Source organism: Neofelis nebulosa, chromosome 13 (genome assembly GCF_028018385.1).
Source record: "Neofelis nebulosa isolate mNeoNeb1 chromosome 13, mNeoNeb1.pri, whole genome shotgun sequence".
In the NCBI taxonomy this organism is placed as follows: Eukaryota; Metazoa; Chordata; class Mammalia; order Carnivora; family Felidae; genus Neofelis; species Neofelis nebulosa.
In genome coordinates this window covers 9,651,267-9,673,074 of record NC_080794.1, presented here as the reverse complement: position 1 = coordinate 9,673,074, position 21,808 = coordinate 9,651,267, and the positions used below count along the sequence as shown (strand labels likewise).

Below are 21,808 nucleotides of genomic sequence, written 5' to 3'. Positions count from 1 at the left end.
GGAGGTGGGGTGTTAGTTATGGGAGGCTACCAGGAAAAGCATAGTCAACAATGGTAAGGTTGTTGCATAGATTGAAGTCATTGCCTTCTCCATAGATAAATTTCTATACACTGAGTCATTCCCTTTTCCAGGTATAGTGGGGGAGACATCCTTACAACTGGAGATTTCTCTTATAAATGTATTTTTCTTTTAACAAAAGTGTGACTTCTCAGTTTTCAGAGCTTCTCTTGTGTCTGCAGTTTCTTAAAAATAACCAGCTTAAGGGGCGCCTAGCTGGTCAGTAGGTAGAACATGCAGCTCTTTATCTCAGGATCATGAGTTCAAGCCCCAGGTTGGATGTAGAGCTCACTTAGAAAACAATAACCAGCTTAAAATAATCAGTATGCCAAAGAGCCATATCTTGGGGTGGAAAATTTTCTGTCCTTCAGTTCCATGTTTATAGATTTCCAGGAAGTCCTGTACAGAGTGTTGTCCCTTCTGAAATTCATAAGGCATATTAAAATATTAAAATCTCTGGGGCGCCTGGGTGGCTCGGTCAGTTAAGCGTCTGACTTCGGCTCAGGTCATGATCTCACGATCCGTGAGTTCGAGCCCCGCGTTGGGCTCTGTGCTGACAGCTCGGAGCCTGGAGCCTGTTTCAGATTCTGTGTCTCCCTCTCTCTCTGCCCCTCCCCTGTTCATGCTCTGCCTCTCTCTGTCTCAAAAATAAAGTAAACGTTAAAAAAAATAAAAAAAAAATTAAAATCTCTGATAAAACTTTATTATTTATTTATTTATTTATTTATGTAAAAAGACACAATCTATTCATATCCTGATTAGACTATTACATTTAGCAACTAATACCATGGGTGCAAAAATAAATCTATATTAAAACCCTTTGTTGGAAAGCTTTACACTTTCCACAGAATAGAAACTAAAATGTCCTGTTATATACAGTTAGTCACAAATACAGTCCTCGAGTTTTGTGCCCGTATACAGGAGTACTGTCTAAGACATGTCTTCTTTGTAGCAGCTAGGCCTCGCCACCACTATGTTCGGCTGGGCCCACAGACCTGTTGTAAGCTGTAGCTTCCCTGTCACTTCTCTGGCTCTCCTCTCCTGCTAAGTTTTGTTTCCTGGCAGTAATTAAAACCTGCGGCTTCTGACATAGCTGCTACTGCTGCTGGAACCGCCACAGCCACCTTGGTTTTGTGGTTTGGCAAAGTATTGGCCTCCACCACCCAAGGGGCCGGAACCTCTGCCTCCAAAATCTCCTCTTTTCATGGGTCCAAAGTTTGAAGAGTGATTGCTGTCATTGCCAAAATCATTATAGCCTCTGCCACCTCCAGAGGTGCTTCCAGCATTACCAAATCTGGTATAGCCATCCCCATTGCCACCATATCCACCACCACCTCAACTGCCACCAAAGCCACCCTGCCCTCTCAAGTTTCCTCTTAGACCACAGCTGTCCTACTCACCAAAACCACCACCATGAGCACCATCCAAGTTTCCAGAACCACTTCAACCTCTTTGCCGGGATGAAGCAGCGGTCATGTCCTGCTTAGATAGAGCTCTCCTTACTTCACAGTTGTGGTCATCCACAGTGTGGTATTTTTGAATGGCAGTCTTGTCTGTGGAGTCATGGACATCAAATAGTACAAAAGAAAAGCCTTTCTTCTTGCTGCTGCCTTGGTCACTTACGATTTCAACAGTGTCAGTTTTCCCATATGTCAAAATAACATTTTAGATGATGTTCTTCAGTGTCTTCTTTAATGCCACCAACAAACATCTTTTCCACGGTTAAGTGGACACTGGGTCTTTGAGAGTCTTCTCTTGAGAGAGCCTTCTTTGGTTCCACAGCTCTTCCATCTACCTTGGGTGGCCTTGCATTCATGGCTGTATCCACCTCCTCCACAATGGCGTAGCTGACAAATCCAAAGCCTCTGGGGCACTTGGATCTCTCATTACCACATAGTCTGTGAGAGTTCCTCCTTGATCAAAATGGCTCCTCAGACTCTCATCAGTTTCTTCAAAGCTCAAACCTCCAATGAAGAGCTTCTACAGCTGCTTGGGCTCTTTGGGAGACTCTAACTTAGATATGATGGCAGTGGGAGGGGAGACTTCAAGGATGCTTACACAGCATCATCCACAGGCAGAAAACTCTGATGAAGCTTTTAGTTAAGCAATTGCTCAAACTTTGTTTCTGTCAGAATTTCTCAAAGGTGATTTATTATAGTTTTTATGTCTTTTTTAGATGGCTTATTGTTTTGAAAGGCAGGAGGAAAATGGCAGGAGATGTTTACTATCCATAATAGTAAAAGAAATTATTTACTGGCAAGAAAAAAAAGATGAAATATCACAGTATTGACATTCTGGAAGAAAATAAGCTTAGATTACAGGAAGCTATTGAGAGAACTGATAGTTTTTAAATTCTCGGTACTTGTAAGGGTATTTTTCTGAGCTTAATTAGCTATCTATACCCATATTTCCTGGAATAATAGGACCTATAATTGGAAACATCCTTTTTAGCATATTCTACTTCCCTGAAATAAAATGTATGGAAGAAATGGATTATTTTACCTTCATTTGTTCAAATATTTGTCATTCAATTTAATTACAAACTTCTATGGGCGCTTGGGTGGCTCAGTGGATTAAGTGTCTGACTTCGGCTCATGTCATGATCTCACAGTTCGTGGGTTCGATCCCAGAGTAGGGCTCTGTGCCGACAGCTCAGAGCCTGGAGCCTGCTTCGGATTCTGTGTCTCCCTCTCTCTTTCTGCCCCTCCACCACTCTCTCTCTTTCTCTGTCTCAAAAATAAATAAACATTAAAAAAAAAAAACTATAGACTTCTGTATTTGGAATTACAAAATCATTCATTTAGGGAGTTTGTTCTGAGTGTTGTATCATTAATGGCTGCTTCCAATCTTTACTTGGTAAACCTGAAAATAAAAAGCCACAATGAGAGACAAATGAGTGTTTATTTGCAGTTGAAGTATGGAAATTTAGGGAGCTCAGATTCAGGTGGTTACCCAAATAGTGCTCCTGCTTCTAGGGTGGAGGCAAGGGTGTTTTATGAGTTAAAGAAAGGGGGGGGGGGTGCAATCACAGAAGTTGAAGAAAAGAGAAAAGGAAAAAGACGTTTCTCTGGATGGTAACAAGTTAACTCTGGGTTAGGCATTGACTACTGATTTTATCTTTCGAAACTCCACAACCATCAGTCTTGTGACCAGAATGTCCCTTGTCTCATTTTGACTTCTCAAGCAATCGCTTAAAACAACTGCCATTTTGCTCAGTCCAAAGGTTTTGACCCAGTTCAAACAAAGGTGAGCACAGCGGTTTCTCTGCAGTGGCTGCTCCGATTCTATTTTAAAATGGCTCTAGTCACGTCAACCTTTCACACTTCAAGTTCAAAGAGATCAAGCTGTAGATGAAGTTAGAAATACTGCAGTCTTGAAAGGAGGTGGGTGGGAGCAAATTAATTGATTCCTAATTGGTGAGCTGTAGAAATGGTACCTTATAAATGGTTAGTTACCTGTAAGATGCTAACCTAAAATATTCTCTTTTATAAATAAGGTGTTTGACAGTCATAGGCATATATCCCCTTTATTAATAGGCTTATGAGAAAGAAATAAGTAATGTATACTTGTAAGGAAGTGTTAACATAGCTAGCTCACTTAATGTTAACACCAAAGTGCTGATGCTTTATTCTGGATTTATTCTGAATTCTTACTCTGTTACGTTGATTTGGAATAAGGCAAGCCATATTAATAAAGATAGGCAAATCAGACAAAATCTGTATTAAGTTTCTGGCATTTTCACTGTACCATATACATATTTTTCCATAGAAACCCTATAATTTTTATAAAACATCCTAAATTAGAGAGAGAAAAAATGCTTACTCACTTTGCCTTCAGGGGAGGTACATAATGCACGTAAATATGTACATTATATGTTTAATATGTGCACAGTTACTCTATTGCAGGAATTGAACAGTAAATAAGGGAAATTAATAAACAAGTATTCACTGAGCAGCTACTATTTTTTAGGTTGATGCATTTACTTTTGGGATGCAAAAGTCCCATTTGAAACATACCAAAGAGGTTTGGTTGCAGAAACAGTATCTGACCATGTTACAAATTCAATCCATTACTGTTGATAGATGAAACATAAAAACATGAAAACAGCACATTATGTACTCTTCTGATAACATAAGCATGTGTAGAATCATTACTAAGGAATTCAGAATAGTGAGCTATGAATGTGGGTTGTATAACAGGAGAAAACCTCAAATCAAAATGGGGCTTAACTTGGATTTCGAAGGTAAGAGGTTTTTTTTTCATATGGGAAGTATGGGCAGGGACAAATGCTTAAGACAGAAGCATTCAGAGATATGAACGAATGTGGCATGTTGGAGCAGGAGCCAGAGGTGGTGAAGATGCCCGCTGGCTTGATGGGAGAGAAGAATACAGAGACAGAAACAGATTATAAGTATAAATTGTAGAAGCTCTTCTTGAGGAGGTTAAATGAGAGGGAAAATCTAATAGGATGTGAATTTTACCCATTGAACATTTTTTTAAATTAGGGAATTAGGCCCATTTTATTCATTAAGAAATTCTGTATGGGCTAGATTAGGGTTTGTTGAGCAGTAGACAATAGATAGATTTGAGAAGACATTCTGGAAACTCAGTCTTGATGTAATGGGGGCCTGGGGTAAGAAAGTACTACTGTGTGCAGGCTGGATGGGCATGAAGAAGGAACAGATGTGAGAAGACTTCCAAGAGAAACTCTGCAGGACTTACATACCATTAGTAAAATAGCAAATATACTGAAAGGAATGGCAATATTAAATAATGAACTTCGTTTCTCCTTCGTTTCTCCAAAGAAAAATTTTACCTAGCAGAGCAAGGACAGAAGAATCCGAAAGTACCAAAGATTATACCTGAATGCTATTAGAAGCTTGTAAACAGTACTCAACAAAAAGTCGATTTTGCATAGTAAAAACTATAAGTACCTATGAATATATATGACAAAGTTATGTAAAGCTTTATGGAGAAAATTGGGAAGCTTCGATGAAAGATAGTAAATAAGACGCACCTGGGTGGTTCAGTCGGTTGCGTGTCCGACTTTGGCTCAGGTCACGATCTTGCAGTTCATGAGTTCGAGCCCCACATTGGGCCCAGTGCTGTCAGCTAAAAGCCTGCTTCAGATCCTCTGTCTGCCTCCTCTCTGCCACTCCTCTGCTTGCAGTCTCTCTCTCAAAAATAAATAAAAGGGGCGCCTGGGTGGCGTAGTCGGTTAAGCGTCCGACTTCAGCCAGGTCACGATCTCGCGGTCCGTGAGTTCGAGCCCCGCATCGGGCTCTGGGCTGATGGCTCGGAGCCTGGAGCCTGTTTCCGATTCTGTGTCTCCCTCTCTCTCTGCCCCTCCCCTGTTCATGCTCTGTCTCTCTCTGTCCCAAAAATAAAAAAAATAAAAAAAAAAGTTGGAAAAAAAATAAATAAAAATATTTAAAAAAAAGAAAGATGATAAATAAGATTGAAATGGACTGAAGAGACATAAAATGCTCATTAGGTGTCATAACTTTGTCAATGTTTCTGAAAACATTACATCAGTTCTGTGTAATTCCAACAAGAATGAGAATTATATATACATTTTTTTTTCAATTTGAAAAGCTGATTCTAAAATGTATATTTAACAGTGAGTAGGGGGAGCATCTGTACTTGGTGTGTGTGTGTGTGTGTATTTGTAGCAATTAAGGCAGTCTGCTTTCGGTTAAATGATAAGAAAAGTGAAAATGGAACGGAAAAAAACCCAAAATCAGATTCACGGACACATATGAATGAGATGATATTGCAAATCAATAATTACTGGGCAGACTGTTCAAGAATAATACTCGGGGGGAAAAAAGAATAGCATTCTAAAAGAATTATTTAATGGGGGGCCACCTGGATGGCTCAGTCGGTTAAGCATCTGACTTTGGCTCAGGTCATGATCTCACAGTTTATAGTTTGATACCCACGTCAGGCTCTGTGCTGACAGCTAAGAGCCTGGAGACTGCTTCAGATTTTGGGTTTCCCCCTCTCTCTGTCCCTCCCCGATTCATGTTCTGTCTCTCAAAAATAAATAAACATAAAAATTCCTATAAAAAAGAATTATTTATGGGGTGCTTGGGTGGCTCAGTTGGTTGAGCGATCGACTTTGGCTCAGGTCATGATCTCACAGCTCGTGAGTTTGAGCCCCGCATTGGGCTCTATGCTGATGGCTCGGAGCCTGGAGCCTGCTTTGGATCCTGTGTCTCCCTCTTTCTCTGCCCCTAACCCACTCGCATTTTGTCTCTGTCTCTCTCAAAAAATAAATAAACATTAAAAAAATTAAAAAGAGAATTATTTAGTGGGATCTTTATTTCATACAATTCACAAAAGTAAATTCCAGATAGGTTAAAGACAAATGTAAAGAACAGAATTTAAAAATTTTATCAGAAAATTAATCTTAGGGGAGTGTGGGATTCTCTAGACTATATAAAGAAGCATAACAAATTAAGAGAATCTTTGAAAAATTAATAACATTCAAACGAAAACTTCTTTTCATTCAACCAAAAAAACTATTAGAACTAACCAGTGAGTTCAGTAAAGTTGAAGACTTCAATTAATTATTAATTATGTACAGAAATCTGTTGCGTGAACTAGCAGAAAGAGAAATTAAATAAACAACCCCTCTTACAATTGTATCAAAAAGAATAAGATGCCTAGGAATAAATTTTAGCAAGGAGGTGAAGGACCTGTACCCTGTAACTATAAGACATTGATGAAAGAAATTGAAGATGACACAGAAAATGGAAAGATATACCATACTCATGAATTGGAATAATTTATATTGTTAAAATGCCTAATTCGACTCTACTGTACTATCATTCTCAGATTATCATTTCATATTTTTGTTTGATTGTTTACTTGTATGTTATTTCCTTTTTTTAAAAAAAATTAATGTTTATTTATTTTTGAGAGAGAGAAAGCATGCACAGTGAGTGGGGGAGGGCCAAGAGAGAGGGAGACACAGAATCTGAAGCAAGCTCCAGACTCTGAGCTGTCAGCACAGAGCCTGATGCAGGGCTCAAACTTATGAACTGTGAGACCATGACCTGAGCTTAATCGACTGAGCCACTGAGGCACCCTCTTGTATGTTATTTCTTTCTTCCTCTAGACAGTAAACTCTAACAAAGAATATGTCTGTTTCATCTGCAATTGAATACCTAAATCAAAGCCTATGTATGGTCATTTCTAAATATACATTTGTTAAATAAGTGAATGAGGACTGTGAACCAACCAAAACTGGAGAGAAAACAGACAACTTCTCACCTCTATATGACAGAGAGAGCAAGGCCTGGCTAATTTCCTGAAGGCTGATGTTTTTTCTCAGTGAGATAGATGAGCCTTTGTATGATGGGTGATCCGGGACCTGTTGGTTCAAGGATTAGACACCAGCCACATCTGACTGCTCCCTTGACTGCTGTACCTCTTGTGGACTGAGGCTAGAGGTTCATTCTTTGGGATCATGCATAAACAATAGGGTCACTCAAAGTGTTCTTTTGTCATGACTTCACCAGAACTGCTGCCACTTCAATACCTTCTTCTTTTCAAGTATAAGGTCAGAACATTGGATTCCATATTGCTTCACATTTGCTCTCTTTTTCCATTAATACATGTGCATTCTTACTTCTCTGGGCCCTCAGGCCAGGTCAGTCCATTAGCCATGCCTCAGACTGTGACAAGACATTAATTTGTATCTGCACTGGGGCCTCAGTGGCCACAGTCCTGAGCATCAAACCCATAATTTCCCTAAGTGTAGCAAATTCACTTTTCAAATAAAAAAGCAGACCATACTCCTATCACTGTATTTCTCCCATCTGTTTCACAGAGGAAAAACACCAACCTTAGGGAATTCATCGGGACTTGTTCTCACAGATATGGGGAAGTGAAAAGTTATCTCTTTGTTCTCAGCCATTGGTCAGGTCATCGTGGTCTTCATTCATCAGATTGCTTACATTCCTCCAGTGAACTCCCTTTACCTGCTACCCAAACTTGTGTCCTTTTTTAAAAAAATTTTTTTTAATGTTTATTTATTTCTGAGACAGAGAGAGACAGAGCATGAGTGGGGAAGGGGCAGAGAGAGAGGGAGACACAGAATCTGAAGCAGGCTGCAGGCTCCTAGCTATCAGCACAGAGCCTAATGTGGGGCTCGAACTCAGAAACCATGAGATCATGACCTGAGCCGAAGTCGGTCGCTCAACCAACTGACCCACCCAGGCGCCCCAAACTTGTGCCCTTTTATGGATCTATTGTGTTGTACAAGGGAATAGAGGTACTACTAACTTAGACTATTATGGTAAATATCCCATATGACTAGAAAGATCACATCAGAAATTTTCAAACTCAAAATTAAAGGTTGAATGGGTTAAGCAAGTGAATCCAGAATTTGAGGGAATGGCAGAATGATTATAATGAAACTTGAATCTTGTAGAAAATGCTGGCCATGTTATCTGTGTATATGGGATGGTGTGTGTGTGTGTGTGTGTGTGTGTGTGTGTGTGTCTTTATATTTGGTGGTGCCCAATATTCAGGGACTTTTTCAATAAATATTATAAAAGACAATGATGAAAATTGTAACTGGCAAGGCAAAAAGAATTTGGTGCTCCATAATTACAAAAGGCGAAGAAAGCAAATTATTTCAAAAGGAAAATACTCACATCCTTTAAATCTGTTCTCCCAGTTCCCAAACAGGCTAATAATTTGCTTGATTTCTTTCTTTTATGCTAACACTACTGATGAATTGATTGAAAATTGTGTATAATACAGCAGGTGTTTCTTGTTTTTGTTTGGGGATAATACTCATAAGGAGGCAGTGAAAAGCAGTACGGAATGAGAATAATCAGAGAATAACAGGTGGAGCTCTTTCTCTAGTAGCTGAGGGCTCTATTTTCACAAAGTCATTATAGTTGCATGAACCACACACTGGGAAAACAAAAATCTGGGAATAAGCTAATATTAAAGTATGTATTTTACACCACCAAACTTGATGAAAGCAATATATTTATTTCTTTTATTCCATTTACTTGAAATTTTCTGTTTGGGGTTTCCAGTTTCAAATTCTTAGTTCATCTTAATCTTTCTGTGATAATCATATTATCCCATGCCAAAAAATGTATCCTTACCTTACCCCAAAGCATACAAACCAGTCTCATGCAAATGCACATGTAGACACACACACACACAGACACACACACACACACACACACACACACACACACACACACCTACAAACACATACAAATAAACACAACTCATACATACACACACATGCTCACTCAGATTAGGAAAATCACCTTGATGTAGCTATGTTTTATAATTCAGCTTTGTATTTCAAAAGTACAACTACTCCAGAAGGAGGCTACCGAATAAAAATTTTTTAAATGTTTTTCAGAATGTTTGTCTGTATACCTTTTTTAAATGAAAAATTGACACACAGTAAAACAAATGAAATCCAAATGTAGGCTTTATGAGTTATTATAAGGGAAACATTTGTCTAAACTCCATCAGGATCAAGAAAGAGAATATTTGTAGAATCCCTGAAGCCTTGATTCTTTCTTCTCCTTATAAGTAACAACACCTTTGAAATTTCTTTAGAGTTTCGCCTCCTGTGAATATCTGGCTAATAATGACAGTTTAATATGTTTGGGATGTTTTGCGAGTGTGTTCATAGAGTATGTATCCCCTTAGGCATGTCTCCCTCTCCTCAGTTTTATGTCGGTATGATTCACTGTTGTTTCATTGTTTTATTTTCATTAGTAGTATAGCAATCTATAACAAACTATATTCATCCTTCTAGTTTTGAGCAATTGGATTCCCCCTACCCCGAGTTTTACTGAGAAATGACTGACACACATCACTGTATAAGTTTATAGCATGATGACTAAATTTACACATATTGTGAGATGATTCAGCCAACATTCAACATCTCGTCTGGATACAATTTAACAGACAGAAAGAATAAAAGAAAAAAGGAAAAAAAAAGTTTCACCTGTGTTGAGAACTCTTAGGATTTACTCTCCAAACAACTTTCCTATATATCATACAATTCAAGCAATTGGATTGTTTTTTATTTTAACCTCATAATGTAGCTGTGAACGTCTTTGAATCTATCACTTGGTGTTTCTGTGCATGAATTCTTCTGGGTAAATAATAAGAATGACATTACTCAGTCATAGGCAGTATTACTATGTAAGTTATTATAGACACTGGGACACTTGGAAAGTTAAAGGTGTTCTAAAACAAATAATATTGTATAATTTTAAGTTTTGTGACATTTATTCACTGACAGATTGGTTATAGTACATTAGTTGACTCATTAAATAGTCCTGTCTTAAATGGTTTTTAGAAACAAATTAGTTCTGAAGAATAAGGATAATATCTGTGTAGAATGAATAAAATTGAAAAATGCCTTTATATTTATATTTAAGCACTTAAATGAATTTTGCAAAATAATCTTCTATTTAGGTAAAATAATATTAAAAAGTTCATTAATCAGTCACATTTGCATGTTGAATGTATTTTTTAATGTAGTCTTAATATTTTCAGATTTCTTCCACAATTGCTATGTGTTCCTTGAAATTTTATTTATAAATCTAAATTTTTCATTCTTCTGTATAATTGATGATTAATAATTAGTTAATTTAGTTAATGAATCTAAATTTTACACTCTTCTGTATAAGTGATACAAGATATTCTATCTGAAAGGACTAACATAAATCTAAACTCAGAACAACTTTTGGTGACTGGAGGATATTTTGTATTGGAAAATTTCAATATTCTACACTAAATATTTCACAGATATTGTTTTTGGTGCTCTACTAAGAATCTTTTCCTTTTTCCAAATAGTTTGATTAGGAAAAAAACCCTCACACTGTTTATGTTACAAAATTATAGGCCTTAATTTCATTCCTTTCTAGTAAAAAAGATACATATGTATCCTGTTAAAAGTAGAAACTCCATGAAACATTTCCTCCTGCAAGGCAATATTTTATAGAAATGAATTATATAATTTAAAAATGAGATTTTATGAATAGGTAGATGCTCTTTGTTTCATTTATTCATTTTCTCTCTTGACCTTACTATGTGTTTTTGTTTGTGTAGATCTTCCTTGACTTACGATGGGATTATATTCTGATAAACCCACAAGTTGAAAATATCATGAGTCAAAAATGCATTTAATACACCTAACTAACCAAACATCATAGCTTAGCCCAGCCTACCTTAAACACACTCAGAACACTTACATTAGTCTACAGTTGGCCTAAATATCTAACACAAAGCTGGTATTATAATCAAGTGATGTGTATCTCACATGACATATTAAATATTGTACTGAAAGTGAAGAACAGAACGGCTCTATGGGTACGCAATGGTCAAGTGTAACAGTCGATCACCCTCGTGATGGTGTGGCTGCCTGCCAGATGTCATCACTCGGCATCACGAAAGGGTATCATGCCACATGTCACTCACTGGGGAAAGGATCAAAATTCAAAATTTGAAGTATGTTTTTTATTGAATGCATATCACTTTCACACCATCACAAAGTCAAAAAATTATAAGCCAAACTATCATAAATTAGGGGTTGTCTGTACACTTTGTTTTCAATAACTAATTCAGCAAAAGTTTCCAAGATTCTTGATACTAAATTTATTAAATAATTTAATTGAATACTTTTACTCGCGTTAGAAAAACAAGGCTCCCTAACTTCAGAGGACCTGTTTACAAAAAAAGTTCATGGTAGTATACCTAGGTTGATTTACCAACTAACTCTTCAAAGTCTCAGACATTTCTAAAATAACTGTGTGGTGCATACTGTGGTGTCAAACGATTTTTTTGGTTTTCAACATCAAGTATATTATAAAGACTTTATAGTTAATTTACTCAAATCACGTATGTTGTAAAATTTGACAACCACAGCTTCTGTCTAGGGCATTGGGATATTACAATTTGTTTAGATGCAGTTATGAATTTTGTATGCATCACAGATCCGAGAACATTTATGCTATCCAGGCTTGTTAATTTTGCAAGAATTTTGTGTTTACCATGATACAAATGTTCGTTCCATCAAAATTTGTATTTCTGTTATCACCATAAAGCAGTTTTATCTTTAAACTTTTTTTTTTTTTAATATTTACTTATTTATTTTGAGAGAGAGAAAGAAAGTGGGGAAGGGGCAGAGAGAGAGAGGGAGAGAGAGAATCTCAAGCAGGCTCCATGCTCACCACACGGAACCCAGCTTGGGCTCGAATCCTCGAACTGTGAGATCATGATCTGAGCCAAAAGTAGGAATTGGATGCTCAACTGATTTTGCCACCCAGGCGAAATCAGTGCTAAACTTTTAATAAACTCACAAAAGGATTTATTATAAAGTTGAATGTTTTACCATTGTCAGAATGAATTTCTGAACACTTTGACTCCTTAAATTCAATGATAAATATACTATGGGAATTAACTGGTTTCTATTTGAAGTATCTGATGAAACTTCTGGAATCATCACATTAACAGGTGCCAATTAATTTTGTAATTACTCACCATAACTCCTTGATATAGAAAAAGTTTATTTAAGTGTTTAGCCATTTGATCTGAATGAAGGGTTATGCTTCACAGGCGTATGTGTTTTACCTGTAAATGCACCTTCCTCAGGTTTGTATGATAAATCATCATTTTGGGGGTAGTTGTGTTAAATGTACTAACTTACATATTTTATTCATTCATTCATTTATATATTTATTTATTAAAAAATCTTTTCTAATGTGTATTTATTTTTGAGAGAGAGACAGAGAGAGAGAACATGAGCCAGGGAGGGGCAGAGAGGGACCGAGACACAGAATCTGAAGCAGGCTACAGGCTCTGAGCTGTCAGCATAGAGCCCGACACAGGGTTTGAACTCAGGAACCGTGAGATCGTCCCCTGAGCCAAAGTTGGATGCTCAACTGACTGAGCCATCCAGGTGCCTCTGAATTTACTAAGTTTTAAAGTGGATATTGATTATCCTTCCACAGGATTATCTTATATCGTTTTTTAAAAAAATACTGATAACAGCATCACTTTAACATGTAAGGAAATCATAAATACTGTAAACAGTTTATAAAATGTTTGTACATTTCAGCTTTCTAAGAAATGAAAATCCCATAGTTCACTTTTCAGTTTACATTACTTGCATTTTATATGTAACTTTTGATTCTTGAGCCATTTATTCTAAAAGGGGTTATTTCAAAATAAAAAGCATATCATCAGACAACCGAATAAAGTAGTTTATAGATGTACAGTTTATGATAAATGCCAAACGTACCGTAGCAAAAGCATTCAGATGATTACTTAGAAATTCCCTGGCAGGATGGCTCAGCCTCTTTTTTATGTATAGTTCATATCTATTTTAACTATAACTTCTTTCATTTCCACTGACCCACTAATTGGTGGCCTGATCGCTTTTACATGTTGCAGACTGCATGCTGGTATAGGAACAGCTGGCTGGTAAGCCAAGTGGCTGGCAAGGGCAATGATGGTGAATAATCCTCTGGTCAGTACTCTAGACCATTAGTACTAACTGGAACAGGATGCTAGAACAATAGGTAAATTAGGACTGTTTTGGAAAAATTATGATCACGTTCATCATCAGGTCAGTAGGTAATGCCAGATTATTCCAAGTGTATGTATAAATGGTTCCATTGTTTCATATTGTCTTTGATGTAGTAGAATGGGGCTTGTCTCATTCAATGTTTTGTTTTTCAAGTTCATTAAATGATATATATTTTATTTTTATTCTTCATCTCATCCCCCAAGAGTTTTATCTTCTTTAACAAAGAAAAACACATTTTAAAAATTCAAATTCATCAATATAGAATACACAGCGTTAAGATATGCCAAGGAATGGGGGATGCCTGGGTGGCTCAGTGGGTTAAATGTCTGACTTCAGCTCAGCTCATGACCTCACAGTTCACAAGTTCGAGCCCTGCAACGGGCTCTGTTCTGACAGCTCAGAGGCTGGAACTTGCTTCAGATTCTGTCCCCCTCTCTCTCTGCCCCTCTCCCATTCATACTCTTTCTCTCTCTCAAAAATAAATAAAACATTAAAAACAAAAAAAGATATGCTGGCGAATGCAATGTTTAAAAGTGGGCAAAATTATCAATATTACCCCTTGTCGAAAAAGTGTGTAAATTATAGCAGTCTCTTTGGAAGATATTTTCACAATATATGCTCAGATTGAAAATATGTATATCTTTCATATAAAGACTAGGGTTCTTCCTGTGCATCCCAGAGAAATATTTACCTGTTAACAACAAGGCTGGCAAAAATTTTACTAAAGCTACAATATGACGACTTAACAGAAAAGTAATATGCAATATTTTAAATAAATTATGTGAGCTGTATATTATTTTGCAGTGAAAATATATCCCATGTAAATGTTTCAGTGCAAAAGAGGAAGTCGCTGTATTTATAGACAGGTAGGTTTACCACAGAGCCGAGGAAGCGTAAGAAGCAAGCACTTCAGAGACGTGTGGATGGCTCAGTCGGCTGAGCACCAACTTTGGCTCAGGTCATGATCTCGTGGTTTGTGTGTGTGGGGGTTCAAGCCCCATGTTGGGCTGTGTGGTGACAGCTCAGAGCCTGGAGCCTGCTTCAGATTCTGTGTCTCCCTCCCTCTCTCTTGCTCCTCCCCTGCTTGTCCTCTCTCTCTCTCAAAAACAAAATAAATGTTAAAAAAAAAAAAAAAGAAGCAGAGCCCTTCACTTGCATGGGGGCGCCTGTCCAATTCTTGGATCTGCCCCCCCAAGATATGTACTTTATAATTTACATGTGTAAAAAAAAAAGGCTTTCATAAAACAAAAATGTATTTCTATGTGTTCATGTATATATACATTATTCTAGCAAACTCTAAATACATAAAGATGAATATACTCTAAATATACTCTAATTGGGAATTAGCATTCAGAGTCCGGGTAGAGGCAGGGGAAGCTGGAAGATGATTTAACTTTATGTACCTCACAAGACTTCTGTAGATTGAGAATATATTATTGTATGAGCAATGCAATTGAAGTAAAACTGTTAATTTTATATATCCAGAAAGTAGGAAAAAATACTTCATGGAATTTCATTTTCTTTTCAGGTATAGAAAAGGGATATGGAGTCAATAGAAAAGTCATGAAAAATAAAATTGGGGCTTGGAGTATAATTCGACAGTCTGCAACAGATTTCTAAAGAAAGCTACAGAGGACGAAAAGAGAGGGAGTGGAAATGATACTCTAAAGGATGAAGTCTGAGAATATTTATACTGAAGTGGGCAGGAGGGTTTTCAGCTTGGGAATAACCTACAGGATTATGGTGGAATGAATTCTAGTCCCCTTATTGAAACCTTCCCTTTGTCGTGCTGTATAGCCCCTCCGCTTAGGAGAAAAGTCTACCTCTCTACTTCTTGACTCTGTATTTGATCGCACGACTGGCTTCAGCCTGCCATATGTGGACTGTTATATATTGTGAGAGTATTATATCTTGGTCCAGACTGTAGTGGGCGCTACATCTTGCCAAGTCCCATTAGGTCAGTTAACCCCCAGACGAGCTGTAGCTGCATGAGTGTCTGTGAGTGATGTTTGAAAACCACCGGGTCTTTTTTGTACAGTAACTGGCTAATGCAAGTGCCGTGTGGGGTAGATAAAACAGACCCACACATGGACATAATGCGGTGAAATATTACAATATCAAGGATAAAAATAGAAAATTCTTAAAAGCTACCAGAAAAAAGAATTATCTTCAGATTCACAGCAACTATAGTATTAGCAGACTTGACATTCAAGGAAAACAGAATTATATGTTTAATCTAGAAATGTATACCCAGGTAAAATACTCTTTAATGATGCAGGTGGAGCAAAAGAGATCAACATGTCCAAATACCTTCACCTAAAACTCGGCGCTGCTAAAATAAAGGCACCAATCAACGGATGCCCTGTGCTCAGTGTCCCTGGACGGAGTTATTACCTTGAGCAAGGCAGCTCCCTTTGGCCCGAGGCCCTTACCCAGAGAGGGACTCACCAGCTGAAGAATGAGTGTCTTGATGCTGAGGAGGGGGATTGGCCAGTGCAACAGCCAATATGGCTGCTTACCAATCTGTAGTTTCTTTTTTTTTTTTTTTAAGTTCATTTATTTATTATTTTGAGAGAGAGAGAGCATGTACACAAGAGGGGGAGGGGCAGAGAGAGAGAGAGAGGGAGAGACAGAATCCCAAGCAGTCTCCACGCAGTCAACACAGAGCCCACGGCGGGGCTCAAACTCACGAAGGGTGAGATCATGACCTGAGGTGAAATCAAGAATCAGACGCTTATCCGACTGAGCCACCCAGGTGCCCCATAGTTTCAAGCAGAGGCGATAAATAGTATTTATCCTTTTGTGCGTCTCACCGTTCCAGAGGTGTTACTCCTCTCCGACTGTGAAAAACTGCTGTGCCTAACTGTTCCTTACAGTCCGCCAAGGCTTAGGCATCATTCTCCTCTCTTCTGAAGGTGCTTTCTTTCCAACTGCATCCTGTATAGTCTCCTCAATGTAGTACTTCCTACTTCTCCGAACTGTGCTGTGCTTTGGTTCTTTATTCATAATACGAGGCGACCCAAAGCCAGAAAATCAAAGTTTTTATCACATGAAAAGCAATGCATCTATTAATACAAGGAACACCTCTTCCACCACACTTATGTTTATCCTGCAGTTTTCCTGAGGGTAGGAAACTTGTAGTTGTCCACAGCGCCCTGAGCTGTACAGTTGGTATTTTTTATTACTTGCTTATGGTGGGGTCATAGGGAAGGGGTCAGATGACAGAAGATTCTAGACAGCAGCTTCCCCTGAGCTCCTGCTCTGAGTAGCAAGCGGCCCTCCCGGCAAGCTGCAAGAGTGTTCTAACCTTTATTTCCATGGCTTTGAGCATAAATTGTCGATCCCTGAAGAAATGAAATGTCAGCATTGTTTTGACTGATTCTGGATGCTAAGGCAGAGTTCTTCCTTCTCTCTACACATGGAAAAACAAAGAGGCAGAATTCTTAAATGAAGGGTTTCAGTGAGGGGATAGTGTTCATCCTCTGTGAGTGTAAATAGGAATCGGCTGATGTGAAATTTCCATAGCTTGCTTGCTAAAAGTTGTCCTTCTTCCCATTTGTTTCATACGCACCTTTAAGAAGGATATCTCATTTACTGTTTGTGTCCAGAGTGTCAGGCCCAATTTTTGTCTTTTTCTAAGCATCCCCCCGTAGCATATCACCAGGAGAAAAAAAATCTCTCTATCTTTTCTGTGTTCATATAACAGTCGTGATCTTGACTCAGTGTTTTGTATCAGTGAAAGGAATCTGCTGGTCAGCAGAAAGCTTGAGTGTGAGTTGGGGCCCTACCAGTTCTTTCTTATTGGATTTGAGCAAGATAATGTAGGAGAAGATTAACCAGGCCATGTTAAACATAAGCCTGTATTTGTAGTAATTTGGCATGAGAGCTCTGAAGTAGTGTTTTACCTTGGGAAAGAAAGGTGGAGTTTTTACAGAGCGTTAGCCAGAGGCATAACCTGAAATGCAGCTCGTTTTAGGAATAGTAGATCAAAATGGTATTTGGAAGAGGGAAGAATCACTCTTGCAGTTGGCAGTTGCTGGTTGGACGGTTTAGGTGTAAGGTGGAATAGGAAATGTAACAGGGGCTAAATTCATTTCTAGAAATGATGGGAAGAAAAAGCTCCGGGGGTCAAAATAATGCTAGTGCCACAGTAGAAATTCTTAGTCTTTCAGGCTGTCCTATGGGCTGTCCTCTGGGTCAACAGGGAGACTGTTGCTCTAATCTGACCTCTGAAATAGCTACCTCTCTTGGGTCCATTGTGATCTCAGACTAACTGGGTGCGACTGCTGTCAGGACTCCTTGCCACTTTTGTCATTGTAAGTGGAATTCCAGTCACTGGTTGAGTGAGTAGCCGTGCAAAAGCATTTAGGAATCAGGAGAAAACACAGTGAACTGTGGTAAAAACAAGCACGGGCATGACAATTATTAGAAGGCTTAGGATCATGCCTCTCAGACCAGATTCTGTCCCAGCTGCAGTCAGCCAGGACAATATATCCCAGCCCTTCTGGAGTCTATAGATGAGTCAGGTTTGATATCCATGCATTTGTGTGCCTTCTCTAGATTTGCCTACACAACCGGGGTTAGGAGAAGAAACTTGCAGAACTTCATTCTAGCAATCAAAAACTTTAATGCGAGAGAGAGGGGGAAAAGGTGACAGAAAGACAGTGGTGAAAAGACTAAATAAATAGGCTGGTGGTCAGAGGCCTGAAGTGTGAGGGTCTCAGTCTAGAGGTGTTGGGTCAAAGCCATCTGTTGTCTACTTGGACAGTGGATTCGGAGTTTTGGGGAGAGCTACCTCCTTTCTGATGAAGTTTGACTCTGGAGAATCCTGAGAGATTCTGTCCATGTGGATATTTAGGAGGTCAGTGTAGGAAATCCCTTATACTTTGAAACAAGAAAGAGTGGAAACTAAAAAATAAAATTGAATACTATATGATACTTTATTAAATAAAACAAATAAAATCCTAGCTATTGAATTGAAGTAATGGGTGGGTGTGCTAAGAGATAGGCTATCGTTAGTCCTCTCCAGGCCTCCACCTTCCCTTAAAGTAATCCCCGTGTCCTCCTACTGGATCCTATGAACAAAGCTTTAAAGTGGTATTATGGAGAACACAGCATAAATTTACATATGTGTGTATATGCGTGTGTGTAATGCAAGCTAGAACACACGAAATGCAGCAATATTTTGGAGCAAATTTATAGCTTTTCAGGATGGAAGCAGTATCACGACCTATTAATAGGCATAATGTAAACACAAAAAATCTCAAAATGATGCTGGTAATAGACCAATGGCAGGGTCCTATTTAGGGAGGAATAGACAGTGAACGAAAAGGTTTACTGAAAGGCAGTTGGAAAACAGTTTTTGGACAGTCTGCTATGTTATGCTAATGAGTTATCTTGTAGGCAAAGGGGAGTCCCTTCCGAGTGTTTGATCTGGGAGAGAAGGGAGTAAAGTTCCTATGGCAATGGTGTGTGGCTTGGCTCCAACCGAGAGAGCCTAAAGGCAAGAGTACAAGTTACAAGTTACTGGAATAGTCCAGATAGGTAATAGGATTTAAACCAGGTGGCAAGCATATATATATATATATGCATATATATATATATATATATGCTTATATATATATATATATATATGCATATATATATATATATATGCTTATATATATATATATAAGCATATATATATATGCATATATATATATATGCTTATATATATATATATATATGCTTATATATATATAATCAGAGATATCTTAGACATAGTGTTTTTTAACCTATAACAGCTTTGTGACCAACCAGATTTTGAAGGGATAAGGGAGAGAGGAATTTAATTGAAACACAGTTTTGAGGTTTAAAGCTTGAATATCTAGAAGGATAATGGTCCTATTAACAGAAATAAAAGCAACAGCAGTACAATCAGGTTTGGTGTGGCTGACAGATATACCAAGGATTTGATTTGGGACATCACGAGACTTGTCACCTTGCTCACTCGTTCTCAGTGGTATCATATTATTAGATATTAAATCAGTCTTTTTGATGAAGCTACATTTGCAAAATGACTAATAGGCCTGAAGGGTGCGTAGCATTATCTTCTCACAGTTGATAATTTAAAAATCAATTTTTCAGTAGCTTTTTGATGACCATTGAGGCAATCTCCACTGTATAATAAGTTTACAAAGCCATTTATCATAATGAATTTTTACACTCGGAAAGGTCGAAAAGTCCCTGTGCGTGTGTTAGGAAATCAACTGGGTGGGACATTTAAGAGAGGGGGCTTGTCCTTTTTCTAGGCCCAAAAGGAGGGCTGGGTATTTTAAACCTCAAGGCCAACAACTTAAAACATTCTTCTTCATCATTGCTACTTGCAAAACGAAAGCTCTCCCTGTCTTTTTGTAACTCATGAACTTGTTAAAAATGTGTGTCTATTGAGAGAAAAAGTAGGATTTGTACGCCTTATGGAGGAAAGTCTGAGCCTCCCAGCCATTATCCTAAAACACAGATGTGCATACAATAATTCTTCATCTGGGTAGGGTTATCTGAAAGAAACATTGACAACTCCACGTCAACACCCGCATAATATGTCCCAAATGAAGCTTTAATCTCCCAACCCCTTCCACCTCTCACCAAGACTGTACCTCAATGACACTGATGCCATCTTTCCCCAGATCATGCTCTTTATCCTTCTGTTTTTGTACATGACGCTTCTTACATATAAATTTATCTTCTAATTTACCTAGAAAACATGTATTTATTCTTTGAGACTAAATTCAAATGTTATGTTTTCTCTTATCTTAACTGGAATTTCTCTAGGTGACATTAGATTTAAATTAACTATTATCCTGTCCTATTTTGTTTTCCATTTGAACACTTAGCACATTAGTGTGTTTTTGTATATTTATGTTGATTGTTCAGTTGTTCTGTCTGTTCTGCTTCATTATATGCTTCCACTTCATGGACCCCACAGAAGTCCAGTTGCATGCATGTCTTTTTTATTACCTTCACCTTATGACGTTTTGCAGATCTTATGTTTGTTACAAATTGAAGGTTTGTAGCGACCCTGTAGCCGAGCAAGGCTACTGGTGCCATTTTTCCAACGGTGTTTGCTCCCTTTGTGTCTCTGCATCACAGCTTGGTAATTATCACAATATTTCAAAGTGTTTCGTTATTACTATATTTGAATTACAGTGATGTCAGGATAAAACTGTAACAGATGAGGAGTTGCTTCTTACGGATGAGCAAAGAAAGTGATTTCTTGAGCTGGACCCTAGTTCTGGTGAAGGTGGTGTGGACATTATTGAAATGACAATGAAGGATTTAGAACGTGACATAAACTTAGTTGATAAAGCAGCGGCAGGGTTTGAGAGGATGGATTCCAACTTTGAAAGAAGTTCTACTGTGGGTCAAATGCTACCAAACAGCATCCCATGGTACAGAGAAATCATTGAGTCGATAGATGTGGCAAACTTTATTGGTGCCTTATTTTATGAAATTGGCACAGCCACCCCAACCTTCAGCCACCACCGCCCTGATCAGTAGCGGCCATCGACATGGACGCAGGACCCTCTACCAGCAAAAAGATTACAGCTCCCTGAAATCTCAGATAATAATTAGTATTGTTTGCAATAAATTACTTTTTAAAATTTAAGACACATTCATTACTTTATGAATTATTGCAATAATCATTTTTATTTTTTAGCAATAAATTATTTTTTAAAATTAAGATATGTTCATTGCTTTGTGAATTATTGCGATAATTCTTTTGCACACTTAAAAGGCTACAGTATGTTTAAATGTAACTTTTATATGCGCTGAGAAACTAAAAAATTCATTTGACTCACTTAATTGCAGTATTGCTTTATTGTGGTGGTCTAGACATGAACCCAGAATATCTCCGAAGCATGAAAAATAAAAGACTCTACATAACAATTATTATTGACAGTTTATTATGTATCACAAGTTGTATTCACATTATCTCATCTAACCTTAGAGCAACATACTATGTGGTAAGAATTATCCTTAATTTACAGATGAAATGGAGGTCCCAGAGATGCCTAGTAACTTGTCCAAGATCACACAGCTAGAGAACAATTAAGGAATCAAACCCTGGTTTACCTGACTCCAAAGACATTTCTTCTCAACACAGTAGTAGATGTTTCCTTTGAG

At 37.9% G+C, this 21,808-nt stretch overlaps 1 pseudogene; it reads right to left on the bottom strand.

Moving 5' to 3' along the window:
* Window positions 1–974: 974 nt before the first annotated feature.
* Window positions 975–20,768, bottom strand: LOC131493658 (heterogeneous nuclear ribonucleoprotein A1-like; annotated as a pseudogene).
* Between the last annotated feature and the right edge of the window lie 1,040 nt (window positions 20,769–21,808).